General features: G+C 37.0%; 2 long non-coding RNA genes across 2 annotated transcripts in view; one reads left to right on the forward strand and one right to left on the reverse strand.

Annotated features, from left to right (window-relative positions):
- LOC138691732 (uncharacterized) overlaps nucleotides 1–21,013 on the forward strand; it is a 209,704-nt gene that overhangs the window by 22,363 nt on the left and 166,328 nt on the right. The window lies entirely within an intron of this gene.
- On the reverse strand, nucleotides 8,435–19,357 carry LOC138691671 (uncharacterized). Its single transcript, XR_011329937.1, has 3 exons — nucleotides 16,037–19,357; nucleotides 12,897–13,116; nucleotides 8,435–12,650 (listed from the first exon to the last, which is right to left on the reverse strand). It is a non-coding gene; the product is annotated as an uncharacterized lncRNA (long non-coding RNA).

Below are 21,013 nucleotides of genomic sequence, written 5' to 3' on the forward strand. Positions count from 1 at the left end.
GGTGGAACTTAAACTGAGAGGATTCGATCCAACATCGGGATGGGAATCTGGTGTGGCTTAGTGGATAGAGAGTCAGCACGAGAGCTGAAAACCCAGGTTCAAATACTGGTGCTGGAGAGAGTTTTTCTCTGTTCCACTCTCCCATCATCATATGATTCTTGGGAGTAAACTAAGCAATTTTACATACCTAATACAAACTTGAAAATCGAATGTGGGGCTCAAAGAATTTATTTTTTGATGGGATGGAATGGGATGAGGAACAGGAGCTCACAGAAAAAATACCTGTTACCTGGATCATAAGCTTGCCCAACACAAGTTATAAATCGGGGGAATGCATGACAAAATGGATTTTGGAAGTTTTAGTCCATATTTTGGCATTTTTAAGGGAATATTTACATGTATATTTTGCATCTCTAGTCATCAATAAAGGGAAAGCCAATAAACAAATATAATTGACAGAGAAACCGAGAAAAGAAAATATATTTTTTTTATTTGGTTATTTAACGACGCTGTATCAACTACGAGATTATTTAGCGTCGATGAGATGGATGATAGCGAGATGGTATTTGGCGAGATGAGGCCGAGGATTCGCCATAGATTACCTGGCATTCACCTTATGGTTGGGGAAAACTTCAGAAAAAAACCCAACCAGGTAATCAGCCCAAGCGGGAATCGAACCCGCGCCCGAGAGCAACTTCAGACCGGCAGACAAGCGCCTTAACCGACTGAGCCACGCCGGTGGCTTCATAAATATGGTGTTCTGACGTGAATATATATCCTTAAAATCAGGACAACACATGTGGTAACAGGGCAGGAACAGTGCTGTAACATTTGCAGGGTGATCCATTCTGACACTATAAGTTCGTGAAAATTAACACGATTGAAATAAATATCGTATCCTCCAAACGGATACACAACTACAATGCGAGCATGAATTGGCAGCACCTGTGACGATTGGCGGCATGGGCGAAAATTTCTGGGAGGTATATCTCTTGACTCCGATGCGTTAGTGTGCTGATTTTGATGCCAAACGAAAAATCTCGTCTAGATCCATCGATATGTCAGACGTATTTGCATAAAACCTACGGCTGTGTCCCTGATACAACCACACTCAGATTAAAAAAATTTTCCTAAAAAGCATGTTTTTTTAATAGGTTTAACATGATGTTTAAAATATGAGGCCTTATAGATTAGGCAAGGAGCAGACAAAACTCCTAAATTTTCAGGCACCACTGGCATCCTCTTTTTTTCAGAAGCTATTACATTTTACCCATTTTGAGAAAACAAATAACTAAGACAAAGACACATTTACTAAATAGGTACTAAGACTTAGGTAGGATTATATTAAACAATTATAATAAAATTATGCATAATTAATAAAATACATTACACATTCGAACTCCTTCCTAAGACCACTTTTGAAGTAACATTAACTTTAGGGGAGGCTGTACTGCCTATCCCAGCAATGTAAATTTCATCTAATTTAGGTGCACTTTTCTCAGGACTTACATAAGATACAAATTTGAAATTTTTAGGGGTTATTCCTCAAGTGTTATTGTATGTAACAGGCTAAAATTACGGCCTTTATCTTTTATTATTCTGTTTTACATTGATGGGATGGCAGTACAGACTCCCCTTAAATAATAGAAGTAGCAACTTAAGAGAAATCAAACTCTTAAAAGATTTAGAACCCAATTAAAATTCAGGCGCCACATAAAAAGTTCTAGGCTTCATGGTGACCTAGCATCCAAGATTTGTCTATCCCTAGAGAAGGCTATAAAGATATTTCTCTTTTACTTGCTAGAATAGATAGAAAAATAATAAAAAGTGATAATCCATTTTGAATCTTGCGTACACTACTTTTAACACTTGAATATAAGTAATTGATTAACTAGCGGACTTACTCGTGTTAATTATGTAAGTCTGTGCGGATTACAGCTGTTTCGGTGCTGTACACACAGGTTTATACAAACTCACATGTAATTTACGACAAGTTCTACATTGGATAGACAGGCAGATCATTCCAAATACGCTACAAAGAACACATTAAAGCAATAACCAGAGGACACAATACATCTACATACGCCGATCACATAACCAATGCTAACCATACATACAATAACATAAATGCGGACATGGAAATCCTACACATACAACCCAAGAACCAAAAACTCAACACACTAGAACAATATGAAATATACAAACACACTAAAACACACCCTGATCAAATTCTCAACACACAGATCAATTTCAGTACACACACACTATTTGACTCCACCTTTCAACAATCAAACGCACCCACACAACAGGCAGAGAAGTTCGAGATGACGCCGAGATCTAGTAGGCTCTGAGGATGGTGTGATGAAGCACCGAAACAGCTGTAAGCCCACAGACTTACATAATTAACACGAGTAAGTCCGCTAGTTAATCAATTACTAATAAAAAGTGACTACAATGGAATAAAAGCTATAGGGCCTGTCACCTTGTCACAGTCCTCGCCTTCTGTCACTTAGCTATCCCCGCATCTAACCCACTCTAACCTTGGTGTCCAGCTACTTGTCTATCCCGACATCTAACCTTCTTACAGTCCTCAACTTCCCACTAATTATCTATCGGTGCATGTGCCTACATTGTGCAGAATATCCTAAAAAGAGCATATTAGTAAATAATGTAAATAATTTTTTCGCCAGCCACAGGTAGGCTGTCTCAAAACAACCTCGTGATTAGTATCTGGTAGGTCTATGTCACACTAGCAATGGTATAATAAACATTTATGAAGGGATAGTTATTCTTTCTACCTATAACAGCATTTGTTAATGGATATATGAACTCACCAATTTAATGTTCAGGTGGGCACTGCACAGCGGCCCTCTTGAAGAATTCACATATCCGACGAGATCTGGGGAAGTTTGTCTTGAACATGTACTCCGCAAAATAACCCTCAAAGTGTCGCTTCCTGCGTCCAAAGACTGGAATTGATTTTTGAAGGGACAGCCACTTTCTTTTTATATTTTGCGTGTGCACAGTCACGTCATCGTCTGTCAATCGCCTTTCATTTTCTAGGTGGATTTCGCCCTTCTCTGCCGTATCGACAAACTCCACAGAGTGTTTTACACGAAGATTAAGAAAGCTTTCTTTTCCCAAGGACTTGCATACCTTCCAGCAATCGGACAAGATTGTGGTACCTGGGAGAATCCACTGCAAGATTATTTTTAATAAAGTTTCTGCATTTAGGTGTTCTACAGGCACCACAAAAAAATTCCTTGCGTTACCACGTTCCACTCCACCAAATACCCACCTACCCTCGACAAGTTGTCCGTGGTTGTAAAGCTGATGACCAAATTCACTCACATCAATTTCCACAACTGTACCTGGACCACCTATTTGTCGCCTGTTCTCATACACCCAGCCCAAGCAAACTTCGCGACAATATTTGGACCAGTCTACAACAGTGGGGGCTGCCATTTCTGCCTCTTCAATAAGTATCCTGTGTCTTGGATTCGGTAATAAACACCATAATGTACAGAATTTCAAAACTTGGTCCACCGATAGTTGTGAGTCACCTACGAAAGTATTCTTCCTAGCACTTCTCACGAAGTTGCATCTTTTTTTCCCAAGACGCTTGTTGCATCTAAATTCCAATCTTTGTCTTCCCGTAACTTTCAAATTACTCTTGCTACCACACGACGGGCACTTTACACTGTCCCTCACTATTCCGTGAGACACAAGAAAATTTTTTATAGAGTCCAATGTGTGCAGCGACTTCACAAATGATATCAATGTGTTGTCGCATCCAACACAGGCCATTCTTATAAATTTCTACTGTCTAAAATAGCAATAGCTTTGATTGTTACAGCACAACCCCTCTGTTGACCGAATTCTTATACTTCTATAAACATCGATGGAACTTAAATAGGGGTACACACTACCCCTGCACACAAAAATCGTCTAAAAACGATCATAACCTAAAAAGGCACTGTGCTGAAGACGATGTTAACATTATATCTGTGTACCGGCTAACTGACGTCAAATACTGTCACAGAATGTAATATATTAACTAAAAACAATATCACAAATTATAATATTTTGTTCTCTGATTTCTGCTACATTACACTTACATGTATCGCCATTGCCAGTTACAAAAACAAAGTGGAACCCAGTGCCGCCAACCTTCGAAAGCCACAAAACCGCACCGAAACAGTATTGCCAACCCATATTCCGTCAGCATCCGGCAAAAAAAATAATAAAAAATACACTCAATATATCTATTTTATCCATGGCGCCAAAGCCCTTGAAGGGCCCAGATCGACCAGCACATGCCGAAGCAGAGGTGGACGATCATCCAACCAGAATGGAGGTATCGTGTGGTTAGCACGATGATCCCCGCCCCAGCCGTTATAGCTGGCTTTCGCAACCGGAATTCGCTACCTATTGTAGCCAAGCCCCTACAGTCTCGGCTGCGCGAAACGAGGAAACCGGGGCAAATTGAACGCTGCGCTTGCCGCCATATTGTTGGAGAGCAGACAAATAATAGCAGTGCGTAATTCACGCAATTTAACGCTGTGATGATCTAAAATTGACATATTATGGCCATTTTCGACGTTTAACGTAAAATTAGGACGAAATAAACATATTCAAAGTTTCATTGATATGTGTTAGAACATTAAAGAAAAGAAAATACGTATGCAGCAATTTATAGAAAACATACTGATACATCCATAAATAGGCCTACACAATACACGTTATAGATTGTATAATTTTACGATAATCAGCAAATTGTTAGGTTTCAGAGAATCTAAAATTATATTAACATATTAACTCTTAGATCACAAGACATAAATATATGCACCTTGATTACACAAGTTCTTGTTATAATCAAATTCCTAAGTGAAATAAATATGCGATAATCAGTATAGACTTGTTAAGTTTTAGAGAATCAAAAATAAATTATATTACCGGTACTTTTAGACCACAGGACGTAAGTAACCACGCAAAATATAATGTGCGAAGGTAGCCAAATTACATTGAATTCATTCTTCAATTAATAAAGGGAATGCTATCAATTATAAAAAGTATCGGTACCTAATACATTGCAAACAATAGGTAACGTGAAGACCTAAAAACTAAACAATCGCTTTATGCAAGATAAAAAAACCACATACTTTTTATGTGTGGATTTTTTACATATTGTATTTTTATTTTAAATAAATAAAATAGATATATTATCATTGCTTGCGGAGTGATGGTACATAATTTTTATGCACATATGCAATATCAATATGATGCCATTCCTTGCTTTTGTTAATAAAATATATCCGGCAAAATGTAAGAGAGTTATTTATAGGTGAACTCTGAATCATAAATTCACAAAGGAGGCTTAGCTATTATAGCTATTTATTTATTTATTATCTGTATATTTATTTATGCATATATGGATCTTGAATGAAAGTTTATTATCTTGCAAATAAATGCATTTACATAATAAAAACAAAAAGTTATCTTTCCACTAATGTTTTAACATCTGATGTGTAAGTCTAAATAATTCACTCAGTGGGATTTCTCTACAATCTGATATACCTGTACTAACAATTAAGTATTCTTTATTGTCGTAAACTACTGATTGATTTTTAATGATATTGATATTGTAACAACAGAGATAATATTATATCATACCTTTTGCAAATAGCTTGGAAAATTAAACAGGAATGGTATTATCGCCGCGCTCTCATTGTTAACATTCGGCAGGTCTTTGAGCGGCCTCATGCGTTCGGCAGGTCTTTGAAATTTAATTGTACTATTGTTTTCAATTTCTTGTGTCGCCGCTCCAATCACTCGCCTCAATTTCAATAATGCAACCAATAAGCTGCTTCAATTATTATTAAATGAACTTACTTGTCTAATCCACGTAGACTTAATCCGAGGTTGCAATGTCTTGTGCTGAGGACGAACATTAAGGTATGTGATTAAAAATTATTATTAAAGAGTTATTATTAAGAGTTAAGAAAGCCAATGTACTCGTATATGAAATAATAATAATAATAATAATAATAATAATAATAATAATAATAATAATAATAATAATAATAGCCATTTAATAATATAACAAACTAGTGCTTATTCTTATCGAGAAAGTAGACGTGACAACGTGACGCTTAGAGTGAAACCTTCAGAGCAACAATCGGTCGGCAAAATTATTTTTTTAAACCACACCGCACGTTATTGTATGATGCCGACATGTTAAGCATGAGTCCGCGGCGATAATATATCATCTTTCAAAATTATATTGCCATTACTTTAACACTATTCACTAAAAACACCCGAGACAAAACAAAGGACAAGTATGACAATCGTGTTTACCTCTCTATTTCTACCAGCAGCATGGCGGCGTAAACATGCGCAGACTGGTTTCAATTTTGGACAGCACACCAGCGCTCTGTGTGAGTCTAGTATACTATTATAACGTCTTTGATTGTAGCTCCTCAAGAGCATCAAGACGCTGGGTGGGCACTGGTCTCATACACCGGCTGAAATGTCACGAGAAAATTTCCTCCACCATGACGACTCGAACACGCGCGCATTCCATAACACGAATCCTAGGCAGGATGCCTTAGACCACGACGCGGGACCAATATATCTATATACAAATAAAAGGCAAATTTTAATACAACTTAATTATCAATCTTGATTAAAATAATTCATCCACATCATCTGCCTCTATATAACAGATCTAATGTTGACAACTACGTATCTGCCCTCACTGCTACGGAGAAGGGGTTTTTCCATGCATTGGCAATTGTAGTTCTGCAGTTGATGTGCTGGGTTGGTCTATGCTCCCCAAAAATTAAAGAATTAAAAAAAAAAATCAAAAGATTATTTAAATCTTAATTTCCACATGATATCCATCACCCATCAAAGTCATTCTTTTTCTGTCCGCTACGTTGAAATTCCGTCAGTTCCGACGTTAATTTCCGTCCAGTTGGCAACACTGCACCGAAATGGAAAGCAGTATTTATCAAAAAACCGCATAACGCTAATTTCCACCAAAATTTGCTACATTACCATAAGATGTAATAATAGAATTAACGTATAATATAAATGTAACGCCTATAAATTATTAGTCAGAATCATTGGCGTGGGGGGGGGGGGGAGGCAAGTTTTGGGAACATGATTTGGAAAATTTGCTGTCTGCACGACCAATCCATCGATCTGGTAATGTTGATTTAGGTACCTCCGGATGCCAACATGGAGGGGCTCCACCTTGCTGGAAAATGAATCCCTCTTCCTTCTTGTCTACAAGTTGTGGCATTAGCCAATTTTCCAAAATATTCAGGTTTACTTTCCCGTGATACTGTTCTCGGTGAAGAAAAATGGGCCAAAAACAAATCTTTTTTGAAACGACACAAAATGCTTACTTTTGGGCTATTACATTCTATCTCAATGACAGAGCATGGGTTCTCGGACCCCCATATCCGGACATCATGCCTATTTACCAGACAGCACCTTCTGCACTTGGTCATCCCATTCACCGGATCTCACACTGTGTGATTTCTTTCTGTGGAGTTTCGTTGTCCACATACATTTTTGGAAATCCTCTAATTTGTCCGCGTTTTTCTTTAACAATTTCTTGTTACTTACCATACAAATAGTCAAACATATGTTTGCATGTAAAATGTTGGAAATTAAATTTCACTGAAACAAGCCTTTCACAGAATCGATGGTAAGTCTAATTCATGGAATTTAATAACTTGCTTGATAAGTTAACTTCTAGTTACGATTAACAAAATGAAGGATATACCTAAATAAACAGCATTTACATATTTAACAATCACATACACTGCAATATGCTTCTCACAGCAACACGAAACCAAAAGAAACAAAAATCAATGATACTTCATTATGAAAAACGCGGACAAATTAGAGGATTTCCAAAAATGTATGCAGACGACTATTTTTATTATCAAAAAGTGGACATGTCAGCATTTGACATGTCAGCATAAATGCTGACATAATATGGTAACTCTAGCAATATGACTTAAGATGTTAAAGCATGTATAAATAAACTTATAAAACCCACAAGCCAATTCCACAACAGTAACTCCAGTCATACAGGCAAACAACATATTTGTTTTCTAGTACACACAGTAAAAGCACAGTATCTTCATAATATGATCTAACATCTAAACTTTAATTCATTAAAGGATGCAATTCTGCCTCTATCTCAGAATCAGATGGGCCGAATTATGTTTATTTATTTGGTTGTTGGAAAGGGTTTATCATTCACTTTAAAATGATATCTCTGAAGATAAGGGATGTAATTTGAAATTCAAAAGTGGAGATGGATGGGGATGAAGGGGTGAAACAGAAAATTCAGTCAGCAGTGGTTTTGAACCTCTCACTCGACAATTAAATCGACGTGTATATCCACTCAAGCATCTTCTAGTTGAAACTCATTTATTCATGAATTGAGACAAATGTGGAACTTTGTAAGACAAATAATTATTATTCAATACTCAAGACAAACAAAAAATATAATGAATAAATTACATAGTCAAAATAACACTTTAAGTAACATTTCTGTCCTTATAGAAAGTTTTTCTGAATTCCTTGCTAATACATCACCTGTAAAAATGTCATTGTGTATTGTTTTCTGTAAAGCAAATGGCATCCTACATGATAAGGACTTAATGCCAGCACAATATGATGTAGAAATCTTTCTTGTTAATGAAACTAAACTCACACGAAGTAGAGCAATTTCCTTATGAAACTCAAGCGACAGAACTAATGGAAATAACAGTTATTTTCAGAACTCTGCATTGGAATGGGCAGTGAACATATACAAACTGATACAACTGTTGCTTCATTCTAGAATTCGCCAGCTTCCAAGGAACAAAGTACGAAAAAGATCAATTTTAATTAAGATAAGAAATTTATTGTTTTTAAATGACTACAAATCTGTTTTGCATAATTGTCCAATTGTTGAAATCTCGTTAACAATATTATCTTGAATCATCCAGGCATATTTTCAAAATTGAATGAGGTAAGTTTCTACCTTCAAAGAGATTATTTTAAAATAAAAGTATTGAAGAGAAAAAATTAGTCTGATGTATTAGTTTGTGAAAAAATAGTCTACTTGCACCACTTCTAATGCTAGAACAATTTTCGGTGGAAAATAATATTACTTACTTACAAATGGCTTTTAAGGAACCCGGAGGTTCATTGCCACCTTCACATAAGCCCGCCATCGGTCCCTATCCTGTGCAAGATTAATCCAGTCTCTACAATCACATCCCACTTCCCTCAAATCTCTTTCAATATTATCCTCCCATCTACGTCTCCGCCTCCCCAAAGGTCTTTTCACCTCCAGCCTCTCAACTAATTTTATATGCATTTCTGGATTCCCCCATACGTGCTACATGCCCTGCCCATCTCAAACGTCTGGATTTAATGTTCCTAATTATGTCAGGTGAAGAATAAAATGTGTACATTTCTGCGTTGTATAACTTTCCCCATTCTCTCGTTACTTCATCCCTCTTAGGAAAAAATGTCATGTTTTACTTAACGACACTGGCAACTGCTAAGGTTATATCAGCGTCACCAGTGTCCCGGAATTTTGTCCCACTGGAGTTCTTTTACATGCCAGTAAATCTACTGACATAAGCCCTTCGCATATAAGCACACTCAAATGCCATCGACCCGCAACCTCGGGCATAGAAGGCAGCGCTATACCAACTGTGCCGATCAGGCCGACTTATCCCTCTTAGCCCCAAATATTTTCGTGCCACCCTCACATAAGCCAGCCATCGGTCCCTATCCTGTGCAAGATTAATCCAGTCTCTACAATCACATCCCACTTCCCTCAAATCTATTTTAATATTATCCTCCCATCTACGTCTCGGCCTCCCCAAAGGTCTTTTCACCTCCAGCCCCTCAACTATTTTTATATGCATTTCTGGATTCCCTTATACGTGCTACATGTCCTGCCCATTTCAAACGTTTGGATTTAATGTTCCTAATTATGTCAAGTGAAGAATAAAATGTGTACAGTTCTGCGTTGTATAACTTTCCCCATTCTCTCGTTACGTCATCCCTCTTAGGAAAAAATGTCATATTTTATTTAACGACACTCGCAACTGCTAAGGTTATATCAGCGTCGCCAGTGTCCCGGAATTTTGTCCCACTGGAGTTCTTTTACATGCCAGTAAATCTACTGACATGAGCCTTTCGCATTTAAGCACACTCAAATGCCATCGACCTGGCCCGGGATCAAACCCGCAACCTCGGGCATAGAAGGCAGCGCTATACCAACTGTGCCAATCAGGCCGACTTATCCCTCTTAGCCCCAAATATTTTCGTGCCACCCTTACATAAGCCCGCCATCGGTCCCTATCCTGTGCAAGATTAATCCAGTCTCTACAATCACATCCCACTTCCCTCAAATCTATTTTAATATTATCCTCCCATCTACGTCTCGGCCTCCCCAAAGGTCTTTTCACCTCCAGCCCCTCAACTATTTTTATATACATTTCTGGATTCCCCTATACGTGCTACATGTCCTGCCCATTTCAAACGTCTGGATTTAATGTTCCTAATTATGTCAGGTGAAGAATAAAATGTGTACAGTTCTGCGTTGTATAACTTTCCCCATTCTCTCGTTACTTCATCCCTCTTAGGAAAAAATGTCATGTTTTACTTAACGACACTCGCAACTGCTAAGGTTATATCAGCGTCGCCAGTGTCCCGGAATTTTGTTCCGCTGGAGTTCTTTTACATGCCAGTAAATCTAATGACATGAGCCCGTCGCATTTAAGCACCTTAAATGCCATCGACCTGGCCCGGGATCAAACCCGCAACCTCGGGCATAGAAGGCAGCACTATAACAACTGTGCCAATCAGGCCGACTCATCCCTCTTAGCCCCAAATATTTTCGTGCTATCTGAAATAAAAACAAATGGTAACCTTTTTAAGTAGGCTGTTTTGGATATCAGGCATTAAAAGGTGATGCAATTGTAGTGCAACAACCTCGAGCACTCGTGACTGACCGAGTAAACATTTCAACAGGTCAGTTATAAATTCTCGATTGCATGCGCTCGAGCGTATCATTTCCCAGCTGCCTTCTTCACAACCAATGACAGATCAGCGAGCTCAGTCAGTCATTTTCAAGAGAATGAAGAAGTTACGTAGTGAGAGTTCCGACATTTCACTGTGGGTCGACATGGCTGACTTTCCAACTGAAACACATTTTGTTGTGAGTGGAAAATTTTAGATCGACTGCATCAGCATCAAAATGTAAACTAAAAGTAAGGCCAAGAATCGCCTGAGTTTTCTCATTCAAAAACCAATCAGATCTTTTTGCTAGACCCTACTGAAAAGTATTTTCTTCATAATACACAAATAATTGCCAGTGCATAATAAGTTTACCATCTACATTAAAAACATTGGGAATATCATAAAAACAAATAGAAATGTGACACATCACTTGCATCCACAGCATTTCTACCCCTATTTAAGACATGTTGGAAAATATTTCATGGAGTAAGAGGCAATGGATATCAGTACTACATTTTATACATGAAATTAAGAATATCTTAGCAACAGAACTGTAGGGGAGACTGTTGTACCTTTAAACACTTTTCACATTTTATTTTTTTTAATTTTGGGAAATGAAATTTAAAAAAAAAAATGCTTGAAATAATTATTGAAGATTCCTTTACAACTTCCTGTATGTATTTTCCTGTTTTACAGATCTATTAAGGATGGAAAAAATAAAATGAAGGGGTATGTAATGTGTTCAAAGGTACAACAGGTTCATGTACCTCAGAACACATGGAATATAGGCGGGAATATAGATGTAAAATCTGATAATCATATTTAAAATGTATTTCCCGTCATAAACCAGAGCAGGCTTCTCTGAATAAGATTTTATTTCCTGGAGGAGCAATAACTGCTTCAACAGCTTTCTTCAAGGCATTCGGTTCAATTCGGGTCCTTTTAACTCCAGACTTACTTCATGACATGATCTTAAAATAAAAGAAAAACAAAAACCGATAGTATCGTGTACTTTGGATCATGTTTCATAGTACAAGATGTTTTGTGTTCAAAGGTACAAGAGGGTGCACTTTTAAACAAATATGGCTCCCAAAACTAGAGATTCGAATAAATTATGGAAATTAAAATAAGTTGTTACTCACCAGATGATAGGGAACACACTGTACTTGATAGACAGTAACAAATACAATCTGGTTTTGGGTTAGAAAACATATATCAATGAACGAAATGTTTACTTTTGGTACTAAAAAACTTCTTTTGTTCACGGAACTCGCACTTTGCAGTAAATCAAAACTGAAACTACGACCAGAACTACTTAACAGCTTTTTCTACAATCTACTTCAGTTTGAGTCTTCTAGATAGCAGCAAAAATTAAAAAACAAAAAAAAAAAATGTTCAAAGGTACACTATGCTAAAGGTACAACAGTCTCCCCTATATCCCAACACAGGGCATTAATAAACTGTACTAAAGGTGTGTACATGCTTCATCTGTCTGCCGTAATGATTAGACCTTCTGTACAACTCAGCTGGCTTCTTCTTCTTTAATGTTAGGCCTATATGATTACATTGTATCCAAGTCATATACTGCTCTCTTGCTTTCTTACCTGGAAGAAATACAAGTTCAGTTAGCCTCTATACTTTTCCATTACCCTACATGTTACATTTAATTGTATAAGAGAATAATCCATCAACAAAAGGCCAGCATACCCAACTGGACATCTGTGAGAAACAGCTATGAGTATCTGAAAGTGCCAACACAAATGCAAAATACAAAATCCTGCCATAAAACATTATGTCATTAATGTAGAAATTGCACAATTTTTCTCTTGGAGAACTACAATGGGACTCACTGATGCGCCAAAACTTCTGACGACGTGGAAAATATCCAAACCACTACTGCAGATCGACTGACATCACCTGGCCGACCTTTCATCCAGCTCCTAAGTCCCAACTCGTCATTATCAGCTTGTTGATAAAAATAAGTTGTGGTTCGAATGAGTTGCCATTCATAGTACACCTCCCGTTTCATCCACTATATGGCTCCTGACTCATGTAGCAGGGATGACAACACTGCAAACAAAATAATTATATAAGTATATAGTAATATGTGAGAGGTTAGGTTAGATTAGGTATGTAGTATATGAGAGGTTAGGTTAGGTTAGGTCAGATTAGGTATATAGTATGTTTTTTTTATTTTAGTAGGTTATTTTACGACGCTTTATCAAAGCTTAGGTTATTTAGCGTCTGAATGAGATGAAGGTGATAATGCCGGTGAAATGAGTCCGGGGTCCAGCACCGAAAGTTGCCCAGCATTTGCTCATATTGGGTTGAGGGAAAACCCCGGAAAAACCTCAAATAGGTAACTTGTCCAGACCGGGAATCGAACCCGGGCCACCTGGTTTCGTGGCCAGACGCGCTGACCGTTACTCCACAGGCGTGGACTGTAGTATGTGAGAGGTTAGATTAGATTAGGTATGTAGTGTATGAGAGGTTAGGTTAGGTTAGATTAGGTATGTAGTATGTTACATGTTATGTTTCATTTAACGACGCTTGCAACTGCAGAGGTTATATCAGCGTCGCCAGATGTGCCGGAATTTTGTCCCACAGGAGTTCTTTTACATGCCAGACATGAGTCTGTCGCATTAAATGCCATCGACCTGGCCCGGGATCGAACCCGCAACCTTGGGCATAGAAGGCCAGCGCTATACCAACTCGCCAACCAGGTCGACCGGTATGTAGTATGTGAGAGGTTAGGTTAGGTTAGATTAGGTATGTACTATTATGTGAGAGGTTAGGTTCACATCACATCTCGCACATACCATTCTCTACAGTTGGTAACACTGAAAATTCCTTTACTCCCTTCTTCATATTACATCACATTAAGGAAGTATGGCGGTCTTCTTCATTCAAGCACAACGAATTTCGTATGTAAGGTATGTATTTGAAGCGCATACAGCTCTCCCAGTGATCACATCCAATTTTCACTACTCCATACTAAGCTTATAAATTCTAGCGATTTTCAATGTATTTTAGGAATGTTTTCTAGTGGCGCATACTTATTGAACCTTTATCAACCTCAATTATAACGTCCCAATACAGAATTAAGGTCTGTCTTCTGTAATGTGTAATAGTGGGCCTATAAAGTATAAAACAACAAAATTACACTCTGCTCTTAATTAGACATCCTTCTTGATTCACTGCACATTCCATATATAGGTCTATCCACATTTAATTAGAAGCTTTCGCACTTCTGGACACTCAGAGTCTCTGAGATCTGTGACGGATAGCCACATTGTCTCTTACTAAGTTACAGCATTTGATAAAGAATAGTTCAGCTTATTTTCAAAACGTCTCTTGTCCATTCCCATAACTTTGTGGGAAATCACGAAAAACGTTTTTAAGTTTGGCAATCTAGAGCATCCATCAGCCACTGAATGAATATTGCACACTTTTATCACTGCCAATGTGGCGCTATAAATCAATTTTCAATACTCTTATCACAACCACAACACATTTCAAATCTTATTGTACTCTCTAGAAAACAATACCATGGATAGTGAAATAGAAGCTAGATTAATAGCAGCCAATAAGAGCTATTTTGGATTAGCAAATATATTAAAAGCAAAGAATGTTCCTTGTACGATTAAAACTAAAATTTATAAAACAATGATAAGACCGGTGTTGATTTATGGAGTGGAGACTTGGACCCTGACAAAAAGAGAGGAAAATTCTCTGGGAACTTTCGAAAGAAAGATCTTAAGAAGAATATATGGAGCGATTAATAAGGGAGGAATATGGAGAAGAAGGTTTAACCGGAATTATATCAGTTATATGAAGAACCGGATATAGTGGTGATTATAAAAGCAGAAAGGATAAGATGGTTTGGTCATCTCATGACAATGAGCGAAGACGAAATAGCCAAAAAGCTGCTTTTTAATGAAACTGGAGGGATAAGGAAAAATGGAAAACCTAAGCTCAGATGGTTTGATGGCATGACAGATGACTTGGGAGTGAGAATTGCAGGAGGAAGGCACAGGAAAGACAAACATGGAAAAGAATTGTTGAGGACGCCAAGGCCCATGTGTGGCTGTAGTGCGGAGATGATGATGATGATGATGATGATGATGATGATGATGAAGTATATCACGAAACATGTACAATGTAATTATTATGAAAGTCGCCACTGCTTCTTCTTCGAATTAGTGGTACGATCCACTTCCACTAGATGGAAACCAACACAATTGGCAGAGCCGGCAATACATGAAAACGAAATGATACTAAATCTGAGGAATGTTACTACAGGTGTGTAGTATTATGAGAAAGGTTAGGTTAGTTTTGATTAGGTATGTAGTATTATGAGAAAGGTTAGGTTAGGTTTGATTAGGTGTGTATATTATTACTATGTTGGCAACACTGAAACCCACTGTTACTTTAAAGAAATATGGCGGTATTCTCCGTTCACGCACGACGATTTTCGTATATAAGTAAGATACGTATTTAGGGCGGTTGGGTGGGCTTACAGCTCTCCCAGTGATTACATCAATTTCTACTACTCAATACTTTAAATCCAAATAATTTTCAAGGTATTTTATATTTATTAGTGGCTGTGACATAAGAAAGATGTACCTTAAGTTTAAAATGTTTTACCAGCTAGGCAAGAGACATTATGAAACTAAAGAGGTTGGTTGCCTTTAGATTCAAATGGGAGCATGAGACTCTTTTACCCCAAAGCTGGAACTAATATTTTGTCGCAATTTTTGCTGTTTACAATAGTCAGTTTGAATCCAATTATCACTTTTAACGCAAGATTTTAGTGGTTTAGAGGACGTTCTGAAGCCAAATGATGACGGTTGTATGTAGAGTTATATTTGAAGACTGCAAGGACACAGAAAGCTCATTTTCGTTATCAGGTGGACAAGATATTTGAAAATGAGTTCAATTATCCCTCCTACGTGTAATAGTATTCGTTACATGGATGTCTGGAACTCACCAATTTAATATTCTGGTGGGCACAGCACAGCGGCTCTCTTAAAGAATTCACATATTCTACGAGATCTGGGGAAGTTCGTCTTGAACATGAACTCTGCAAAATACCCCTCAAAGTTTCGCTTCCTGCGCCCACAGACTTGAATTGAGTTTCTGAGAGAAAGCCACTTTCTTCTCATATTTTGCGTATGCACGGTATGCATGGTCACATATTCGTCTGTCAACTGTCTCACAATGGCCATGTGGATTTCGCCGTTCTCCGCCGTATCGATAAAATCCACAGTGTGTTTCACACGGAGATGAAGAAAGTGTTCTTTTTGCAGGGAATTGCAGGCCCTCCAGCAATCGGATACAATTGTAGTACCTGGGAGAATCCACTGCAATATTATATTTTCTAAAGTTTCTGTATCTATATTTTCTACCGGTATCACAAAAAAATTCCTGGCGTTACCACGTTCCACTCCACCAAACATCCACCTGCCCTCTATAAGTTTTCCACGATTGTAAATCTGATGATCGAGTTTACTCACATCAATTTCCACAATTGTGTTTGGGCCACCTATTTTCCTTCTGTTCTCATACACCCAACCCAAACAAACTTCGCGACAGTATTGAGACCAGTCTACAACTGTGGGGCGTGCCACTTCTGCCTCTTCACTGAGTATCTTGTGTCTTGGGTTCGGTAGTAAGCACCATATTGCACAGAATTTCAAAATTTGGTCCACTGTTAGTTTAGTGTCCCCTACGAAAGTATTCCTTCTAGCACTTCTCAAAAAGTTGCATCTTTTTTCTTTCCCATGACGCCTGCTGCATCTAAATTCAAGTCTTTGTCTTCCTGTAATTTTCAACATACACTTGCTACCACAAGATGAGCACTTTACGTGGTCTCTTATTATGCCGTGAGACACAAGGAAATCTTTTGCAGATTTCAATGTGTGCACTGTTTTCAGAAATGATATCAATGTGTTGTCACATCCAATACAGGCCATTCTTTTACATTTCTCTACTGTGCCTAAAATAACAGTAACAAACTCAATAGGTAGTGCTGCTACCAGTTCCCCTACAATCACTCACTATAATAGTAATGCGCATTCGACAACTCGTAAAATACTACAGAATCAGCAGATATTAAGTTTTCACTGTTCTCGCAAACGCCCAGAAATTATTATAACCTAGAAAAGCACCACACAATGCCGGTTAACTAGCTCCAAATTCTGTCTTTTCATACAAAGTAACTTATTAAATGAAACAATCTCACAAAGTATTTCTTCTCCCATTTCTGTACGATCAGGAAATACTATGGACTATTAAGTGACAGAAATTAGGAAACGTAAACGTTAAATCTGCCTTTCAAGTGATGTTATTTACTATCGTATGGCCGTCCTATCCAACGAGATCGTTATTTTGAAGTCTTTGTTACTCGAGGTTAGAAAATCGTCATTGTGTTTTGACCAGAGATTGTAGACCGAGTAAGTTTTATCATTTTATTTTGCAGTTGATTTTTGTAATTACTCTGCAGATAATATTTAATCTTGTTCTGAAACTATTGCTGCTACACTCCACAGCCCATGGGGCCCTTTACTTTAACCACAATGAATAACAATTTGAATCCATAAGTCGTGACGTCACTCGTTGCTAGGAAGCCATCTTACTTTCTAAACAACTCGTTGCTAAGGAGATGCAGAAGAAAAAAAAATGTATATATGTGTATATATTAAATGAACATAGGATATCGAACGTTTTCCCTTCTCACATGACTATACTCATTGTAAATACAATTTTCAAACAAAAGTACATATGGCGGGTACCGGTACTTCACTGTTTGTCATCCATCCATATAAAGCCAATTATGGAGACCAATTTACGGTTAGCATCTCTGACTGTGAAACGAGCGGGCTTGGGTTAGAGTCCTGGTTGGGACAAGTTACTTGCCTGAAGTTTTTTTTTCAACCAATTGAAGCAGAATTGCTAGGACTTTCAGTGTTGGCCCTCAGATTCATTTCGCCATCATTACACTTCCCCTCTTTCATATTTATCTCAGTTTCTTCCTAATATTTCGGGCTTTCTCTGATACAGATTGGCTGCTGCCACCGCCGCCACAACTTGGATACCGTGGCATGTGGTCATTAGTTGCTGGTTTAAGTGCTATGTACAATGAGCTCTCCTCTGGGTTCATGGAACACTGCGATACCTATGCCGAAAGGTAAACGGATTCTGTAAACTGTATGGGAGTTAAGAGGCGGTCTGTAGTGGTATCTGAAGCCTTAGGGCATACACACCATTCCTTTCCAGGTGCATAATGGGTCCATCCAAGCGATCTATGTTCGAGGGCAGGAGGCTACCCAATGAGCCCACTCCCTCAAGAGAGACTGATATACATGGACAGACCAATTTACTGACAGAATCCTTTCCCAGGATGCGCCATAGAGGGCTGGACTACACTATACCCAGGATGAGATGAGGGAGATTTATTTGAATGTCATTGGAAAGGCAGAAAAACCCACAAAACCCCGGTGTTACCCACACCATGGGTTTGCCAACATAAATCATAAATTGGAAGTACACCAGAGGTTGAACCTAGGATCAGAGGATTATCATTTCAGCGCATTAGCCTGTGGATCGCTCGTCATACTAAAATATATGGTTTTTAACGTGAAACATTAAAATGGACACACATTTGGGAGAAAAGTGTCATTTAGGCATTTTAGGTCCTATAGAATTTTAATAACGGGATCATGTGTACATGAAACGTAGAGATATCAGAATAACATGCATCTAGGACGTAGCAAACAAAATAGGTACAGAACTATACATCTGTTTCCTAGTAACAACACTAATAGTAATCTATATGGATATCATAGGTTTGTTCACACAACAGTTCCGGTCATGTGCACATACATTTTACTGTTCGCACAGTACAAACTTCAAACTCAAACTGTTTGTGACTAATAGTCACACGTTCTTACAGCATATCAAACTGATCTCAAATCGATTCCTGACAGTCAGAATTGATTTGCGAATCAAGTGCAAACCAATGTCAAATCATAGATGATGCATGCGCATCAAGACAGTTTTCATTGTTTTCTGCATGTTATTTACAACATAACCTATACAAATATCCCCTAAATAAATAATCAAGTCCACACCTGTGGAGTAACGATTAGCGCGTCTGGCCGCGAAACCAGGTGGCCCGAGTTCGATTCCCGGTCAGGGCAAGTTACCTGGTTGAGGTTTTTTCCGGGGTTTCCCCTCAACCCAATATGAGCAAATGCTGGGTAACTTTCGGTGTTGGACCCCGGACTCATTTCACCGGCATTATCACCTTCTTCTCATTCAGATGCTAAATAACCTAAGCTGTTGACAAAGTGTCGTAAAATAACCTACTCAAATAAAAATAATAATAATAAATAATCAATTGTATTTTAGTACTGTTGTTTTCGTATAACTGTCATTTTTCAGGAAGGTAATAATATATATAAGTGTGCGTACTATTCTACAGTTTTACGGCATAAGTTATAAGCGTACTATTATTCATAAATAAAAAAAATAATAAATAATCAATTGTATTTTAGTACTGTTGTTTTCGTATAACTGCCATTTTTCAGGAAGGTAATAATATATATATATATATATATATATATGTGTGTGTGCGTACTATTATACAGTTTTACGGCATAAGTTATAAGCGTACTATTATTTATAAATAAAAAAATAATAAATAATCAATTGTATTTTAGTACTGTTGTTTTCGTATAACTGCCATTTTTTCAGGAAGGTAATAATATATATGTGTGCGTACTATTCTACAGTTTTACGGCATAAGTTATAAGCGTACTATTATTTATAAATTAAAAAAATAATAAATAATCAATTGTATTTTAGTACTGTTGTTTTTGTATAACTGCCATTTTTCAGGAAGGTAATAATATATGTAAGTGTGCATACTATTCTAAAGTTTTACGGCATAAGTTATAAGCGTACTATTATTTATAAATAAAAAAAATAATAAATAATCAATTGTATTTTAGTACTGTTGTTTTCGTATAACTGCCATTTTTTCAGGAAGGTAATAATATATATGTGTGCGTACTATTCTACAGTTTTACGGCATAAGTTATAAGCGTACTATTATTTATAAATTAAAAAAATAATAAATAATCAATTGTATTTTAGTACTGTTGTTTTTGTATAACTGCCATTTTTCAGGAAGGTAATAATATATATGTGTGCGTACTATTCTACAGTTTTACGGCATAAGTTATAAGCGTACTATTATTTATAAATAAAAAAATAATAAATAATCAATTGTATTTTAGTACTGTTGTTTTCGTATAACTGCCATTTTTCAAGAAGGTAATAATATATATAAGTGTGCGTACTATTCTACAGTTTTATGGCATAAGTTATAAGCGTACTATTATTTATAAATAAAAAAAATAATAAATAATCAATTGTATTTTAGTACTGTTGTTTTCGTATAACTGCCATTTTTCAGGAAGGTAATAATATATCGCTCATTTGCGATAAGAGTGACACAACTAAAAAAATGTTAATTTTACAGGAGAAGCATTTTAAAATTTTCATATTCTTAAAAATCAAATTGTAGGCACATGCTTTTTCCAAACGGAATGCAATTTTGCACACGTATTATATGTATAGTGTTGTAGCGTGTAGTACCATAATTATTAATTAATTTCAATAATTTCAACAATTATTTTAAGTTGTGTCGTTCTTTTTTTAAATAAATATGAGTCTGTTTTTAGTTATGACAGTGAGAATATTTACCTGACGTACAATAATTGTACAATTATTGCAATTGTACAATAACTGCACAATTATTGTTTGTAGAAAAGTAATTTTTCGATAAAGTAATGCAATGCAATAATTTATTGGCATGTCGTTACGCAATAATATTATAAGGGTGCTCTGTGACATTCATTAATAAATTTACATTTTAACAAAGATGTTGTATTGACAAACG

This window comes from Periplaneta americana, chromosome 2 (assembly GCF_040183065.1).
Source record: "Periplaneta americana isolate PAMFEO1 chromosome 2, P.americana_PAMFEO1_priV1, whole genome shotgun sequence".
Classification (NCBI taxonomy): domain Eukaryota; kingdom Metazoa; phylum Arthropoda; class Insecta; order Blattodea; family Blattidae; genus Periplaneta; species Periplaneta americana.